Here is a 16,789-nt window from a genome sequence, read left to right as displayed (position 1 = left end):
TTCGAAATTCCCTTGTAGTGGCCCCCACACTCCACCAACGCCGCAACCTTTCCATCGAACTCTAATGTTAGGGTGCTTCTCATGCCAAAAATCGAATGTGGGTCCTCTAAGCCCACTTCTCATATGTAAAACAATGTAATACGCCAAAATTGATATTTACTTAGTGAAACACTAAGTAGGAATATCACAGTCCTCCCCGCCAAAGCGTTGCTTGTCCTCAGGCAACTGCAAAGAAGGATGTTGTAGTATCTGTTCCCCCTCCCAGGTGGCATCCTCATCCGGTAGATTCCTCCATCGAATCAAAAACTCCTTGATGACCCTGTTATGGAGATGTCTCTCCTTGGTGTCCAAAATACCCTCCAATTCCAGCACTAAATTCCCCTCATCATCCATAGGGGGTTAACTCTATAGCAGTTGTAACCTGTTGTCCTAGTGCCTTCTTTAGGGAAGACATGTGAAAATTGTTGTGCACCCGACTGCCCCGGGGTAGCTCCAGCTCATAAGCTACCTCCCCCACCCTCTAAGTGACACGATAAGGCCCATAATAGTGGGGTTTGAGCTTCTTGGCCCCCTTCTGCTTGAGCGTAGACTGCCTGTACGATTGGAGCCTCAAAAATACGAACTCCCCTACTTCGAACTGCCTCTCAACTCTGCCCCTGTCTGCATAAAGCGTACGTTGATTTTGGGCCATAAGCCCTCAAGATGTCTTGGCTCTCCTATATCCAGTCCTTGGCCCCTTGGGGCCTTGCTGTCTCCAAACATAATGTTAATGAAAGATAATGCATCATAACCATACAGAGCTCGAAATGACGACATACCTATAGACATGTGATACGTAGTGTTGTAGCAGTATTCACCCAAGCGCAGCCACCGTATCCACGCTCTTTGTTGCCCTGTCACATAGTTACGCAAGTAGCTCTCCAGCCACTTGTTAACTATCTATGTTTGTCCATCTCTCTGAAGGTGGTGATTGGTACTCGGGGTGAGCTTAGCACGCACCAACCGGAATAGATGTTGCCAAAATCCACCCATGAATGTGTTGTCCTGGTCACTGACAATGGTCTTCGGGAGACCATGTAGCCAAAACACCTCCATGAAAAACAATTCGGCCACCTGTGAGGCCCAATACCGAGCTGGAATGGTGAAGAAGTGAGCGTACTCTATCAAGCGGTCCACCACTACATAGATGCAGTGTTTGCCCTATATTGTGGGCAGCTCGGTAATGAAGTCCATCGATATGCACTCCTATTTCCCCTCCGAAATCGGAAGCAACTGCAATAGGCCCGCGGGGTGTGTCTACTCTCCCTTGTTCTACTGGCATGTGTCACACTCCCAGACAGTGTTGCAGGAATCGCCCCCCCCCCCCGGAGGATCCAAACCCGGAACCGCGGTTCGGAGCGAACCGTCCCGGAATCCATTTGGGAATCGCGATTCTGAGGAGGAGGGGGCGCGGTTCCGTCTTTTATACGCGGTTCCTGCCATATAGGTTGCGGCCACCCCGGAACCGCGGATCCGAGGGCGGTTCGGGCACGGGGTGGCGCCAAGCTTCCGGCCCGGAACCGCACGCCACCCGCACGGTTCCCAGGCGATTCCGGAAGCAACCCGCGGCATCATTTTTTTAACTTGATTTTTTTTTAATTTGTTTTAACTTGAGTCTTAACTAGCATGAGGGGGTGGGTTAGGTTGGTTTAGGGTGAGTCTAGGGTGACTTTAGAAAAGAATAAAGCCCCCATTCTCTTCTCATTTTCTCACTTTGAGTTTATGAGAGTTGGAGAAGAGAAGAGAGGAGAGGAGAAGAGAAGAGAGGAAAGGAGAGGAGAAGAGAGGAGAGCTTGGAGGAGTGAAGAAGGAGGAGCTAGGAGAAGGAGGAGGAGCTTGGAGCAAGAGCTTGGAGGACTTCATCTACAAGAGCTAAAGAGGTAAGTTCAAACCCCAAACTCCCTTGTTTTTTTGAAAAAAAAATTGTATTTTTCTCCTCCCTCTCCTACTCTTTCCCATTGTTTCTACTTGCTCCTTTATTTACAGGTTGTCCACCACCTATATCCATATTCCAAGATGGTGTTCTTTTGGCTTCTATGTATCATTCCACTCTTGGTTTTAATGATGGCAAGGGTGAGGAATAGAGGGGAAGAGGAAGGGGATGAACTTGGTCCTAATAGTAGTGACCCAATGTATGATGAGGAGGAAGGGTTTGAAGAGGAAGGGGATGAACTTGAAGAGGACACTGAAGCACAAGATGGGAAAGGTACATCAAATCCCTTGTGGACCTTTGTGACCAAACTTGAAGGGGGAAAGGGTGGTGGATCTTACAAATGGATGTGCCCTCATGGTTGTCATGGAGGAAAACCATATACGGGTTCATATACCCGTCTGAGGAGGCATCTTTGTGGGGTGCTAGACAGTGATGAAAGAAAGGGTTCCGTGGGGGTAACCATTTGCCCAAACATTTCAAGTGAACAAAGACAAAAATACATCAAATTAGAGATGGCTGCACAAGGAAAAAACAAGAAACAAAAAACTCATTCTGAATCAAGTGCAACCTCTAAATTTGGTAGTTGCCCATCTCCTCATGGTACTTTTGCAACCTCTGGAGGTAGAAAAACAATAGGGGATTTCCTTAATGTTACTGGGAGGGATGATGTGGATGGAAAGATAGTCCGTTTTCTTTGTGCTTGCGGTGTACCATTCAATGTGCTTCGCTCTCCCTATTGGCATGACATGGTAAAGGCCATCAATGAAGCCCCAAAAGGATACAAGGCCCCCAACTATGAGAAAGCTAGAACAGTGTTATTAGAAAGAGAAAAAGCTAAGGTTCAAAGAGCTTTGACACGTTTTACACATGAGTGGGTGGATTATGGGGTATCCATTGTATCAGATGGGTGGACAAATATTAGAAACCAACATTTGATAAATGTTCTTGGTGTTTCTTCTAGTGGTGCAGTATTTATTGCATCTCATGACTCCTCCTCCATCAGTGCAACTGCACAAAACATTGCAGATCTCCTATTGAAATCAATCAAAGATGTTGGTCCGAATAATGTGATTCAAGTGATCACAGATAATGCAGCAAATTGTAAGTTAGCAGGAAAAATTATTGAGCGTACTCATCCACACATCTTTTGGTCTGGGTGCCTGGTTCACACATTGAACCTTTTGATGCATGATATTGTGAAACACAAAGATTGTGGGTGGATTGCTGAGGTTTACAGGAAAGGGAAGCAGCTCATTAAATTCATCACAGGGCATACAAGGGTAAACTACTTCTATGGCACTTACTCCAAGTTGCAATTGCTTAAAATTGCAAAGACAAGATTTGCTAGTTATTACCTCACCTTTAGGCGGCTAGTGAGGGTGAGACAAGCTTTAACTAATCTGGTGTGTGCTGAAACATGGGATGAAATTAACAATGACACAGATGGTGCTAATGAAGTCAAGGACATTGTTCTTGACAGTTACTTTTGGTCACAGGTTAAATATGTTTTGCAATTCACCAAACCAATTTATTACATGATCAAGTTTGCAGATTCAGATCGACCAGTAATTGGGGAGGTGTATGAGCAAATGGATAGCATGTTGGGGCAGATTAAAGACATTGTTGAGCCTAGAGATACCACCTTGTACAATTATATTCGTGAAGAGGTGGTAAAACGATGGGATAGCCTAAATGTTCCATTGCATGCATTAGCATATGTTTTGACACCTAAATACTATCATCCATCATGGCTTTCAAAACCAGCACCTGGGGGGGGAGTCAGGAGAAGACCACACCAAGATAAAGAGGTTCACGAAAAATATATGGCTGCATTGAGTAGATTAATCCCTGATGAGGAGGAGGCTGCATTGGTACGGAGACACGTGAGCAACTATACGAGCAGCACTGGTCCATTTTCGAGCATGCATGTAATTCAAGATCGAGAGAATTTTTCTGCTCTTGAGTGGTGGAACATGCATGGACGGCCTACTCCACTTCTACAGAGTTTGGCATTGCGGGTGCTATCACAGGTGGTAAACACTTCTTCTGCAGAGAGGTGTTGGAGCTCTTATTCTTTCATCCACAGTGTTAAAAGGAACAGGTTGAATTTAGACCGGGCAGAGAGCTTGGTTTATGTTCATTACAACTTGCGATTGTTGTCCCATTACTGTGAAGATGCAAAGTCTAATAAAGACTTGTTGACTTGGGACAAGAATCCAGAGGAGCCCAATTTGGAGGATGGAGTGTTGCGACTAGAGCAATTAGAGGATTCTCTTATCCAGGTATGTCCATTGTGGTATGAATTTTCCAATTTTCCCTTATAAAGAATTCATGTTTTTAATTTTTTTGTTAACTAGTGTTTTTTTTTTGCATGAATTTTTTGAGCGATTCTAGGATGATGACACGGGTGTTGATATGCCACCACCCCCACCCCCATCTGGTCCCTTGGTTTCTACTAGAGGAGGTTCTTCTTCATCAGTTCCAGTGCCACAACTTACACAGGGACCATCTTCTTCATTGCCACCACGTGGAGGCCCGCCATCACGTTCTATTCGTGGTGGAAGGAGGAGAGATTAGTAGATATATTCACAATCTACTTCTTTTTGTCATAGATTACTCATTAGACTTGTAGACTTGTGAATTTGAATTTTGAACCTTTTTGGCTTGGCGGTGACCAAGTGACATATTTTGTAAACATTATTATTTGAATTTTGGACATGACAAATGTTGACAGTTGCTCACTTGCTAGATAAATCATAATATGCTCTATGTTTTATGTTTTATAATATGCTTAAATGTTTTATGTTTTATAATATGCTTCAAAATTTGATGTATGTTTGTAATAGCTAGAATATAGATGATTGTTGTACATACTAGTAACTACAATGGAATCATGGATGCCATATCTATCTTGATTTATGCAAAAATATGCATGTTTTCATGTCTTCTACAATTAATTTGGTATTTGGGATGTTTGTTTTGAGTATAAATGCAAAAAAATATAAAAATATATATATATATAGCAGACGCTTCCGCGGACGCTTCGCTCCCTAGATTTTTGGAAAATGACGCTTCCGCGCTCCGCGCTTCCGCTTCGCGCTTCCGCTTCGCTCCCGCTTCGTGCAACATTGCTCCCAGATATGCCTCAAAACATCATCCTTGAGGCCCTTCCACGCAAAGCGCTCCCTCATGGTCCGATATGTCTTTGTGGACCCTAGGTGCCCTACTAATGGTGAATCATGAGCAACCTGTAGAATCTTCTCCCTCGGCGGGGAGTTGGGTACCAAGTAAATCCAGTCTTGATAGTAAATCACCTCGCTCATCACCCAATATCGATCATCTGTCACCAACCCATCAAGGACCTCACATGCAAAATTGTCCTTGGAGTACTCCACTAATAACTGTGTGAAAATTCTTAAACCCGAATCCCTACTACAGCAACTGATGATATTTCTCCTACAATGGCACCAATGATGTTGACCCTACCGCCTACAACGATCTACAAGTCAGTGAGAAAAGCCTTCAACCCCACAAGGTGTGGTTGGTGGCAAGGAACTAAGAGAAGGTTTTGTCACACTGAATCCCCTCTCTCTCCGTTTAAGCTATCTCTTAGGTTAGCTATGGGGGGTGGTCCCTAATATGGAAAACTAAGTTAAAAGAAATATGAGGTTCTAGAAGAGATGTTAAAGTGAAAGTGGATTACTTTTAAGAATTATGAGCAAAATATGATATGAGCAATAAAAATCATTAACATAATAAAACCATAAAACCAGTGCCTTAAGATAAATTGCTCAACAAGAATGAAAGATACATTTGCTCAAAACAAATGTAGAATGCTTCCAACAATTAAAGAAAAGAAATTCTGAAATGGAGACAAAATGTTAGCACGATAATGGATACAAGATATAAAATGCTTTCAAAATATAATCAATGCCTAAATCAAAGCATATAGAGATATCTTGAAAAAAGAAAAGCAACTAGTGTTCTACTTGCAAAAGGAAAATGAAACAATGCTTGCCAACATAAGATATTCAATAATGACAAATAAAATGGATAATTGCAAGTGAAATCATAAGATGTATTAGCATGAGATGCACTTATACTAGATTTGAATGCAATTAGTTTTGGTTATTTTTAATCTAAAATGCCTAATCTAAATGAGAATTCCTCCTCTTGAGCTCTTACCAAAGGGGTAAGAATTGGGTGACTGTAAGAAAGAGGAGACAAGGGCCAATGTTACACGAAGCGAGGACGAAACGGAGACGCGGAAGCGTCATTTTCCAAAAATCTAGGAAGCGGAGCGTCTGCTATATATATATATATATATATATATATATATATATATATTTTTTTTGCATTTATATTCAAAACAAACATCCCAAATACCAAATTAGTTGTAGAAGACATGAAAACATGCATATTGTTGCATAAATCAAGATAGATATGGCATCCATGATTCCATTGTAGTTACTAGTATGTAGTATGTACATCAATGATAAATTATTCGAGCATCAATCATCTATATTCTAGCAATTATAAACATACATCAAGTTTTTAAGCATATTATAAAACATAAAACATTTAAGCATATTATAAAACATAAAACATAGAGCATATTATGATTTATCTAGCAAGTGAGCAACTATCAACATTTGTCATGTCCAAAATTCAAATAATAATGTTTACAAAATAGGTCACTTTGTCACTGCCAAGCCAAAAAGGTTCAAATTCACAAGCCTACAAGTCTAATGACTAATCTCTCCTCCTTCCACCACGAAGAGAACGTGGCGGCGGGCCTCCACATGGTGGCAATGAAGAGGATGGTGCCTGTGGAAGTTGTGGCACTGAAACTGATGAAGACGAACCCCCTGCTGTGGGTGTTGAACCATGGAACCTAGGAACCAAGGGACCAGATGGGGGTGGCATCTCAACACGATCATCATCATCTTGGAATCGCTCAAAAAATTCATACAAAAAAAAACATGGAGGAAGCTCGTGATCCGTACGCTTCGTATGTGAAGCTCGCGATCCGTACGCTTCGTATGGCCGAAGCGCCGTCCGAAACGCGTTTCGGGCACACGCTTCCTGAAATTTCCAGGAAGCGTGTTTATCAGCCCGAAACGCATTTCGGACGGCGCTTCCCCCATGCATCCATACGGATCACGGATCGGGGTTTTGATCCAGGGGGGGACGTTTCCTGCAACACTGGCAAGGGCACAAAGGTGTCATTAACAATACCCGTCCCCTGAGTCTTACGAGCCAGCGTGTGTCTTCGTTCCTACAAGGGGACAAACCACCTTCATAACTACAAGGTCACAACACTTTTACCTTACTTCGTACCAGATGGAAGAATTTTCCAAAAAACCCTATTTCCCTATACTTTCTATCAACCAAGCTTATGCTCGGAGGTCAATTGAGTTAAAATGCAAACTATGCTCGAATTTGTAAATGATATGCAAGTAAGTTTTTCCAATAAGATTTGCAATGCTTCAAAATAATGGAAATGAGATAATGCTCAAAGTAAATTGCAAATGTAACTTCAATTGAAAAAAGCAAATTAGCTTGTAAGTGAATTAAAGTGATGCAAATTTGCTTTGCAAAAAGGGAAATTGTCTCAAGTAGATGGAAATGCTCACAATGATGTAACTTGAAAATTTTCTCTCAAAGTTGTACAAGACATGTAAACATAAGTTTCATAAATAAATAGAGTTGTAAATTGCTCCAAGTAAATGTCACAAACCATAAACTTATAGCAATTGAAAATGAGACGAAGCTAAAAAGCGAATGCTTGTTTGTAAAGTATGCTTTGAAAGTAAATGAACAAAACCACAAATGAGCCTATAGTAAGGTAAATTGTAAAGAGAGCAAATGTTAGACAACTAAATTAAATTTGCTACACAAATTGAGATACTTGCATGTAAGAAATGAGTTGCTCTAAAGCAAAATATCAACTTATACTTCAAAGCAAAAGGAATGAAAGACAACACATCAAATGAAACTTGTAGCAAAATTTAACTTAAAAATTGAAATGTGATGGTGAGGTTGTGTTAATTTTAGAGCATGCAAAATGAGTTAAAAGGGAAAGTTAGAAAAGATGAGATGCCCAAATTAATCCACCCACACAAAGTCCTCCTTTTAAATAAGGTGAAAGGATGCCTTGGGTAAACCCAAGCTCCCACAAAAAACAAAGGTCTTTTATTAAGATATTACAATGGTGTAAAAGCCTCTTAAAGAGTTGCCCAAAATATGAAGGGGATTTGTACAAGATGAAAGCTAGAAATAGCTAGAATATCCCTCCAAATTATGGCAACCTCAAAGGGCAATGAAGTCCCTCTAAAATCAAAAAATAACAAGCTCCCAAATGCCCACGGTCTAGCCTTCTTTGCAGTTTCTTCTAGTGTCCACTGTCTCCTTAGAATAGATATTGAGTGTTTGAGAGGTCCTACAAGAAAGATAAAGTTTTCAAAGGTCTTTTCTCAAGGCACTTGTTGTCAAAACTCCAACTATGGGCTGCAAAACCAAAACAAAATTAGTGTGGAACTCATATAAAATGAATAAGTATGACACAAAATAATGTACAAAACCAAATCAAGTGATGGGAGTGAAGTTTGAACCCCATCACTTGACTGGCTTGGAAAATGCTCTTAAATAGCTAAATAAATCAATGAAAGCACATTTTTTAAAAGAGATTTAAATTTAGAAGTATTTGCTTGTACACAAGCTATGTCCAAGAAAATCTCTGCAAGAAACCACTTTATAAGATAAAACTATGGAAATTCAAAGAACCAATGAGAGCTCTTTGGAGAATGTGTCAAGAGTGGGTTGGTCTCTCCAAAGACTTCCCCTCACGCTTGATATTTGAATCCCAACAAGATTTTCCTCTACAAAACTTCAATCAAACATTAGTCCCATATAGATTTAGCAAATAAGCAATGATAAGAAAACTCTAGAAATTTATTGGAAAATAACTAGAGATTTCCACCTAGAGCATACTCCTAAATCAATTGTCAATGCAAGATAGCTTTACATTAACAAATCTACAAGAGCATATGGAAATAAAATAAATCAAAGCATGAGCAAAGGAAATTATACCAATAGTGAGTCAATCATCATACTCCAAAAGAAGAACAACTCATGAATGAACCCCAAAGTCTTTTATTGCAATTGAGAACAAGTGTACATAAGAGCAGAGCTTTCCCAAGCACAATAGCTCATAACATCATACAATATGAGAGCCCATGGCTCTATTATATAGAGAATTGGAAGCAAATCCCAATGTAGAGTGATTAAACAAGTGGCATGAGGTGACAATCCCAAAGAGAAATTCGAATTTGTCGAATGGAGCTCTGATGCCAAGTGTAAAAATCGAATTTTGGCAAGTGGACATCATTTTATTCATCCCTTATGTGCCAAATTTGGATTTTATGATGGAATGACAAATATAGATGGGTGGTAACCCGTGTGGGGACAATTTTCCACAAAAATCTCCACCAAATATTCTCCCAAATATGCATTAGCTTCACAAATTCAAATTTCCAAGTAAGCAGTTCTCTCATTTAATGCCAAAAAATCGATTTTATTTGAGCACATGTCATTTCCTTGATTTTAGGAGTCCACATCACCTTGTGACTTCACTTTAACTCTTCCATAATTTTCCACCTCATTTTCACAACATTTAGCATGAGTAGATATTTATTTTTCTCCATTTATTTAATTTATGACTTAATTAATTACCAGATTTCCCACTAAACTTAGGAAAAGTGGGTTTTGAGGGTTCAAAATACATTTTTAACCCCTCAAAGTGTGTCATAATAGAAAGTTGAGGGTGAGAGGTGCAAATTTTATTACTCATACCCCATACAACTTCTCTAGACATCAGTTATTACATTACAAATACAATTTTATTATAAATTTCCGCAGTGCGGAAAATCTAAAAAATTAAAAATGACTACCTAGACCTAACCAAATTCCACGAAATTTTTAGTGTGATCTAGTATGGTAATATATATTGACTCTAGACACTAAGATGTGTTAGGGGCACAACCGTCACCCCGTCTTTGGGATAAAAAGTGAGTGGAAAAACCTAGAAAATTATCTGCCTCTAAAAAAATGGATAATTAACCAAGTAAACAAAAACACTCCAAGGTGTACTCGTTTGTTGATCGAGTCCCAACATCCTAGGCTTGTTACATACTCAAAACTCAACATTACTAATATCACTTATTACAATTCCCTGCAGGGTGTGGAATCTGGGTACAAGAAAGATGACGAGAAATAGAAATAGAGTTTAAAAACTCTGTTGATCATCCTTCAGATCATCTTTGGGCATGGAATCTTTATATAATCATCAGGTACCACTCCAATGGTCAACTAGCTGATTGTTTGTTATTGTTTTATAGTGTTTTTGTTTATGTTTGCTTTGCATATTTACTGTTAATTTTCATGAGGGATATTACATGGTCATCCCATTTAGCAAGTTATATATTGTAAATGATTTTAGTAAATCCTTGAGCCTATGTAACAACCTAGGTAAGCTTATAATTTGATGACGAATTCCATCCTAGGATTTTTTTTTGCCTCGCTCATTCCCTGTGTTTTTAAACATGGCTAATCAAACGAGGTTTTTCCCTACAACTTAAACCCCAAAGCTAGGATGAAATTTATTATCGAATTATTAGGTAAGTCCTAGTGTTTTTAGTCGAGTCTGATGTAAAAGTGGTTTGGGAATAATTTAAGCTAGTTGGCTTAATTATTTTATGACAAATCACTTGGTTTACTAGATCATATTGTGTCACAGTGTGATATTCCCACTTAGCGACATTGCTAAGGGAAATATCAATTTTTGGCCAGTTTTGAATTAATTCACATTAGCACTTAGGAAGTGTGGGTTTAGAGGCCCCACATGTATTTTTGATCAAATGTGAGCCCAAACATTAGAGGATGGAGGAGAAAATCGAGCCACTAATGGTACATGGGGGGCACTCATAGAAAATTGCGGCCCACATGGGCAACACACTCTCACTGGAGCGAAGTTGGTGGGGGAAAGTCGAGTTGGGCCCACATGGGCATCTTGGAGGCTCTTTGATAAATAGAGCAAGAAGCACTCATTTTGGTCATTCTTTCTTGTCTTTGACATAGCACGCTTGAGCTGAAGCCAAGTCAATAGTATTTTTTAGCACACGAGTATCTCTGAGCGGAGATCTCAACCCTTTCTTTGGTGGACTTCGAGTGCCAGCCCAAGGAGGGAGTCCTACCTATACTAGTTACAGTTCTATTCAGTCAATTATATCCCTAGTAGCTTAGATGGGGTGGCAAATTCACCAGATGGACATCAAGACAACATTCTTAAACGGGGTGATAGAGGAAGAGGTGTACATAGAACAGAGAGAGGGCTTGAGGCACACTCATGTATGTAGACTAAAGAAAGCTCTATACATGCTCAAACAGGCTCCTAGGGCATGGTACAGTGGGATTGACGGCTACTTGCAGCAAATGGGATTCGTTAAGAGTGATGTAGATCCCAACCTTTACTATTCGATGGTAGAGGCTGAGCCACTCATTTTAATATTGTATGTGGTTGATCTCTTCCTGACAGGGTCATCAAGGTTCATAGAGGACTGCAAATGGAACCTGGCAACAGAGTTTGACATGAAGGATTTGGGGTTAATGCACTATTTCCTAGGATTGGAAGTGTGGCAAAAGGATGGGGAGATCTTCCTTAGGCAAGGAAGATATGCTACAGATATTCATAAGAGATTCTGAATGCAAGATTGTAAACCAATGTTTACACCCATCATCACCAACTGGAAGAAAATAGATGCATCAGATGACAAGGATGTTGAGCCCACCTTGTATAGACAACTCATCAATTCTCTCATGTATCTGGTCAATACTAGGCCAGATATCTGCTTCGCAGTAAATACCCTTAGTCAATTCATGATGGAACCCAAGAGGGTACATTTGACAGCAGCGAGGCATATTATGAGGTATGTGCACGGCACAATAGAGTATGGGTTGAGATATACCCAAGGGGATGACGTCAAATTATGTGGGTTCACAGATGCAGATTGGGCAGGCAGTTCAATGGACAGGAAAAGTACCTCTGGGTATTGCTTCAGCGTTGGATCAGGAATGGTTTCTTGGTGTAGCAGGAAGTAGAAGTCAGTAGCATTGAGATCTGCAGAAGCAAAGTATATGGTAGCAAGCACAACTATGTGCGAAGATATATGGCTTCGGAAGCTGCTGGTAAGCTTGTTCAGACAGAAGATGGAGGCGACCAGTGTCTATTGTGATAATTAGAGTTGCATCAAGCCCTCTAAGAATCCAATGTTTCATTATAAGTCGAAACACATAGATATTCAGTGTCATTTCATCAGAGATTGCATGCAGCGTGGAGCGGTCCAGCTATAGTATGTTCCCACAAATGAGCAGGTTGCAAATATACTCACGAAAGCTTTAGGAAGAGCTAAGTTCGTTTATTTCAGAGAATATATGGGATGGTGGAGAACCCATTTCAGCAGCAGGGACAGAGTATTTCTTAGTTGCAGTGGTTGCAGTTGCAGTTGTTGTAGTTGCAGTAGCAATAGATGAGAGGGAGTTGCAGTGCAGATGTAGAATTGGTAGCAATATAGCAATGTCAGCAGCAGCATAATTGCAACATCAAAGTTGTGCAGCGGTTGGTAGGCAGTGGCAAGCAGTCACATTGGTCAGACATCAACAGCGTGACAAAGGGTGATATAGAGATAGGGCGTTGTAGCAGCAGTGCAGCACTAGAACACCTTCCTCGCTAAGAGGGAGTGTTATTTTTTGTAGCATCAGAGGTGTTCTAGTCTCGAAACATTGTGGAGAGGCTAAAACACGAGTTCTCCATAACTCAGAAATCGTTTCTAGAAATTCCACCTAGAAGTGTCTCAATTAGATTATTAGCCTATTTTTAAATATTTCTTACGTCTAAACTTAGGAAAAGGGGTTAATTAATCATAATCAGTTGGGATAAGGTGTGAATGATATAGAAACTCACACGGATCAACCCAGATATGCTATTTAGCCATCGATTGAGATTTAATCTTGGTCGTTGGAGGTCCAACAAAAGATTATAAGAAGAAGTCGATGGGTAGAGGGAGAACACACACCAATGTAGATACTCAGTGATCTGGGCAGTTCAATTTTCCAGTGCAGGTGATTCAACAGCAGAAATCAAGCCAATCGATCGATGTAACAAACTAAATTTATATAAAAATAAACACAAATAATGTAAAAGACAACAAATAAGATTAATGATTATTTAGTTAGCGATTAATGAAAAGGTGTGTCCCTAAGGACATAACCGTTAGTGAAAGGGTATTTAATTGGCTATATATACAAGACTCTCATTCTCATTTGTATCATCATATATCAACTCTTTTATACAATATACAATTTACAATTACTATCCTACGATGGATGTCTTTGTCTATGAAGTATTTTAATATTTCCGTTGCATATACGACTAGTGGTCGTTACATTAGAATCAGAGCAGTTCGATCCTCTGGCTGCTCCACCACTGCACAGAGTCACGCTCTCCGATTCAGGCCCTTGGCCATCTAGGTTTCGTCAACATTGTTGTCGTCAAGATTGAAGTGTTTCGCTACACTTTTGGGAGTTTCTCCGTAGCTAATTCGTCAGAGGCCTTTGGCCATTAAACAAAAATAAAAAATAAAGAAAAAAAGAATATAGTCAAAGAAAAGAAAATACATATAAATATTTAAGAAATTAGAAAACTAAAGAAAAAAATCATATAAAAATATATTATTAAAACAAAAAAAAAAAATATATATATATATATATATATATATATATAGTCTGGTGTAAAATTTGAAGGAGAACATTCATATATATAAAAAGGTTCTACATTATTGATAAAAAATGCATGATAAAGTTAAGAGAGAATCTTTCCAAATATCTTTAAAACTATATGTAAGAGAAGGAAGAGTATATAATATAATCTTAATTCTTCATTAAGTGGTTTACAAGCCCGTGGTTTTAGCAACCCATGGTAATTGCCCATGGTATTTTCAAGGTAAAAGAAAAACAAAAGGAATACCAAAACTCTACATGTGAATGGTAAGTTTTACTTTTACATGGAGAAAATTAATCGAGTTAAAGGAACATAAGTGGACATATATTTTATATTAGTGGCGTTTCACTAGGGTAGTAAATTTTCAAAAAGAAAAGATTATAAATAAAAGATATATAAAAAGAAGTTTTATATTATAAAAGGATATTTTAAAGAAAAGTTCAAGTCAAAAAAAAGGAGAGAATATAAAGTTAAAAAAAAAAAAAATATATATATATATATATATATATATTAAAAATTAAGAAGGTTACATGAAAGCAAATCTCTTTATACAAGTATAAAGAGAAACATTCAAATATATATAAGTGAATATAAGAAAAGGGTAGTGTTAAATTTTATTCCTTAGTGGATTAAAGGGAAGATATATATTCTTATAAAACATAAAAAGGTGAATTTGGAGAATATTCCAATTGATAGCTAAGTGTTCACAATCCATCAAATTAAAAGAAATTTTATATATTTAGATTACATAATACCTTAAGTCATCTCGACAAAACAAATGGGATCAATCATTGAAAAAAAATGATGGAACTCAATTCTAAAATGATGAAGCAGAAAGGTTTTCCTATAATGGTCTTTCAGTTACAGATCACGAAGTAATTACATTAAAAGGAAGTATCTAAGGAAGAGAAGTTAATGTCGCTATTAACTCAAGCAACGATAAAAATTATATCAACATCGACTTGGAAAATCAACTATTAATTCCAGATCTAAGCATTGGTGTAAAGAAAAATATTTTTGACGAAAAAGAGTATAAAATTAGTGATCTACAAGTGACAATAGGTCATTATGAGTACATATCTCGATTTCATGTTGTAAGGACGGATAAAAAGACAAACATCATACTCGGTCAACCCTGATTTAAGTGGTACATTCATGTTAAACATAAAGAAACAAGTTTTGATGTTTCCTTCTAAAGGGAAGATGGTCATGTTTCGAGACATAACAAGTAAATCAAAATCAATAAAATCTTCATGAGAAGACCTTAAGGATATCTCAGACTTTATGTTTCAAGATAACGAAAAAACTATATCAAAGAAGCAAAAAGAGCTTGAAGAAGTCATCTGCAGCAAAGACAAAGAAATTTCGTGCCTCAGACATCACCAAAAAGAACTACTTGAACAAGTCAAGAAAGCTAAAGCATCAAAGAAGGAACTCAAGGAGCGTTTATTAGAACAAGAAGAAGAAAAATTACATTTAAAGAGCCTTAACCAAACATTAGTAAAACAAATAAAGTGTTTGAAATACGAGAAGCATGAAGGCCAAAATAAAGCTGACTTAGAGAATGAGGAATGCTTAAGTCTCGAAAATCATAATCAAAATCTGCTCAAACAGATTAAAAAACTTGAGGACAAAAATAAATCATTGACAAATAGGTTCAAAGAACTTGTCGTAAAGGAAGTATCAAAATCTCCAGATGTAGCAGTCCAAACTGAAGAAACAAACATCAATACCACTAATCTCGTAGTTCAGGCAAATGCAAACCCTATTGAAGTAAAAATGTTTTCAGAGGTTGTCGTTCAAACAGAGGACACCCCAAATAAGGATTCAGTAGTTAAGTCAACAACAACAATACCTGATGGAAATCAGGAAACTGCCATAAAACCGCTTAAGGAAATTCAAACAAGAAAAGTTCCTTATCTACATTTGAATCACAAGAATAGACGCTGTTGACCGCTACGTGTCAACTACCAATAGCAGCACACCCCCTTTTCTTCGCAAAAGGGATAGCGCTTGATCAATATGTTCGTGCCATTCAGCAGTCATCGTCGACCCAATCATGTTATGTTGTAAACCCAGTCTGCATGTGTAAATTGTAAATGATCTTAGCAGATCTGAGTCATGTATGTAAATTGCCTAGGCAAACCTAATTTTCTAGTGATAATCTACATTCTGGAAGGTTTTTTGTCTCACCGATCCATGATCGACAGAGTTTTCCTTCAGCGTAACCCCAAAGCCGGAATGGATTTTGTCATTAGAATCTTAGGGGAATCCTAGTGTGCTTCGAGTCTATGTAAAAGTAATTTGGAAATAACTCTAACTATTTGGTTAGGTTATTACAAATTGCTTGATCTGCTGGATTATAGTTGTGTCGCAGAACTGGGGATTATAGTTGTGTCACAGAACTGGGTGGTCTATGAGGGTCTATGTCAAATGGGTTTCCCCCTTGAGATGTAAAATTGTAAAAGTCATGATGTAAAGTGTCTTGAGGGTTAGAAAATGTTTTAATCCCCTCATAAGTCCTAGGTCCTAGGTAATTTTTCCAAAGGGCTAAGTTCGAGGATCCAAAAGATTAAAAAATCACTAAAAAATAATAATAATAATAATAAAATTTAAAAAGTAAATTAAAAATAGAGAGAAAATTTAAAAAAAAATAAAATAAAATAATAATAAGTCAAAGTTTTGAGAAAATAAATGCAAAGTTTTAATTTTTTAATATCTTAAAATGCATATAAAATTTCGACGGATGAGATTACAAGGGATTTTGATCCTCATCGACGGTTGAGATTAGTTTGACATGGATCACTCGAACTAGCCGTTGGGAATTTTTCCTTTAAATAAGGTGTCAGGGGTCATTTGAAATCAGATTCAATCTGAGAGTCTGGTGCTAAAGGAAGCTCTCTTGTAGTCATTTTTTGTGCAATAAAAAAAGACTTTGGAGTTGAAATCTCGCTGGTGTTACTCTTCTGGAAGTGTTGTAA

General features: G+C 38.3%; 1 protein-coding gene across 1 annotated transcript in view; it reads right to left on the bottom strand.

The window, feature by feature from the left end:
• The window catches only part of LOC149143082 (Metallo-hydrolase/oxidoreductase superfamily protein), a 332,415-nt gene that overhangs the window by 139,423 nt on the left and 176,203 nt on the right, over positions 1-16,789 (bottom strand). The gene's annotated exons all lie outside the window — the stretch shown is intronic.

Source organism: Pinus tabuliformis, chromosome X (genome assembly GCF_031772625.1).
Source record: "Pinus tabuliformis cultivar Carrire ecotype Pingquan chromosome X, CPIR1, whole genome shotgun sequence".
Taxonomy (NCBI): domain Eukaryota; kingdom Viridiplantae; phylum Streptophyta; class Pinopsida; order Pinales; family Pinaceae; genus Pinus; species Pinus tabuliformis.
Note: the sequence above shows the minus strand (reverse complement) of the source record. Positions and strands in the feature narration are given on the sequence as shown.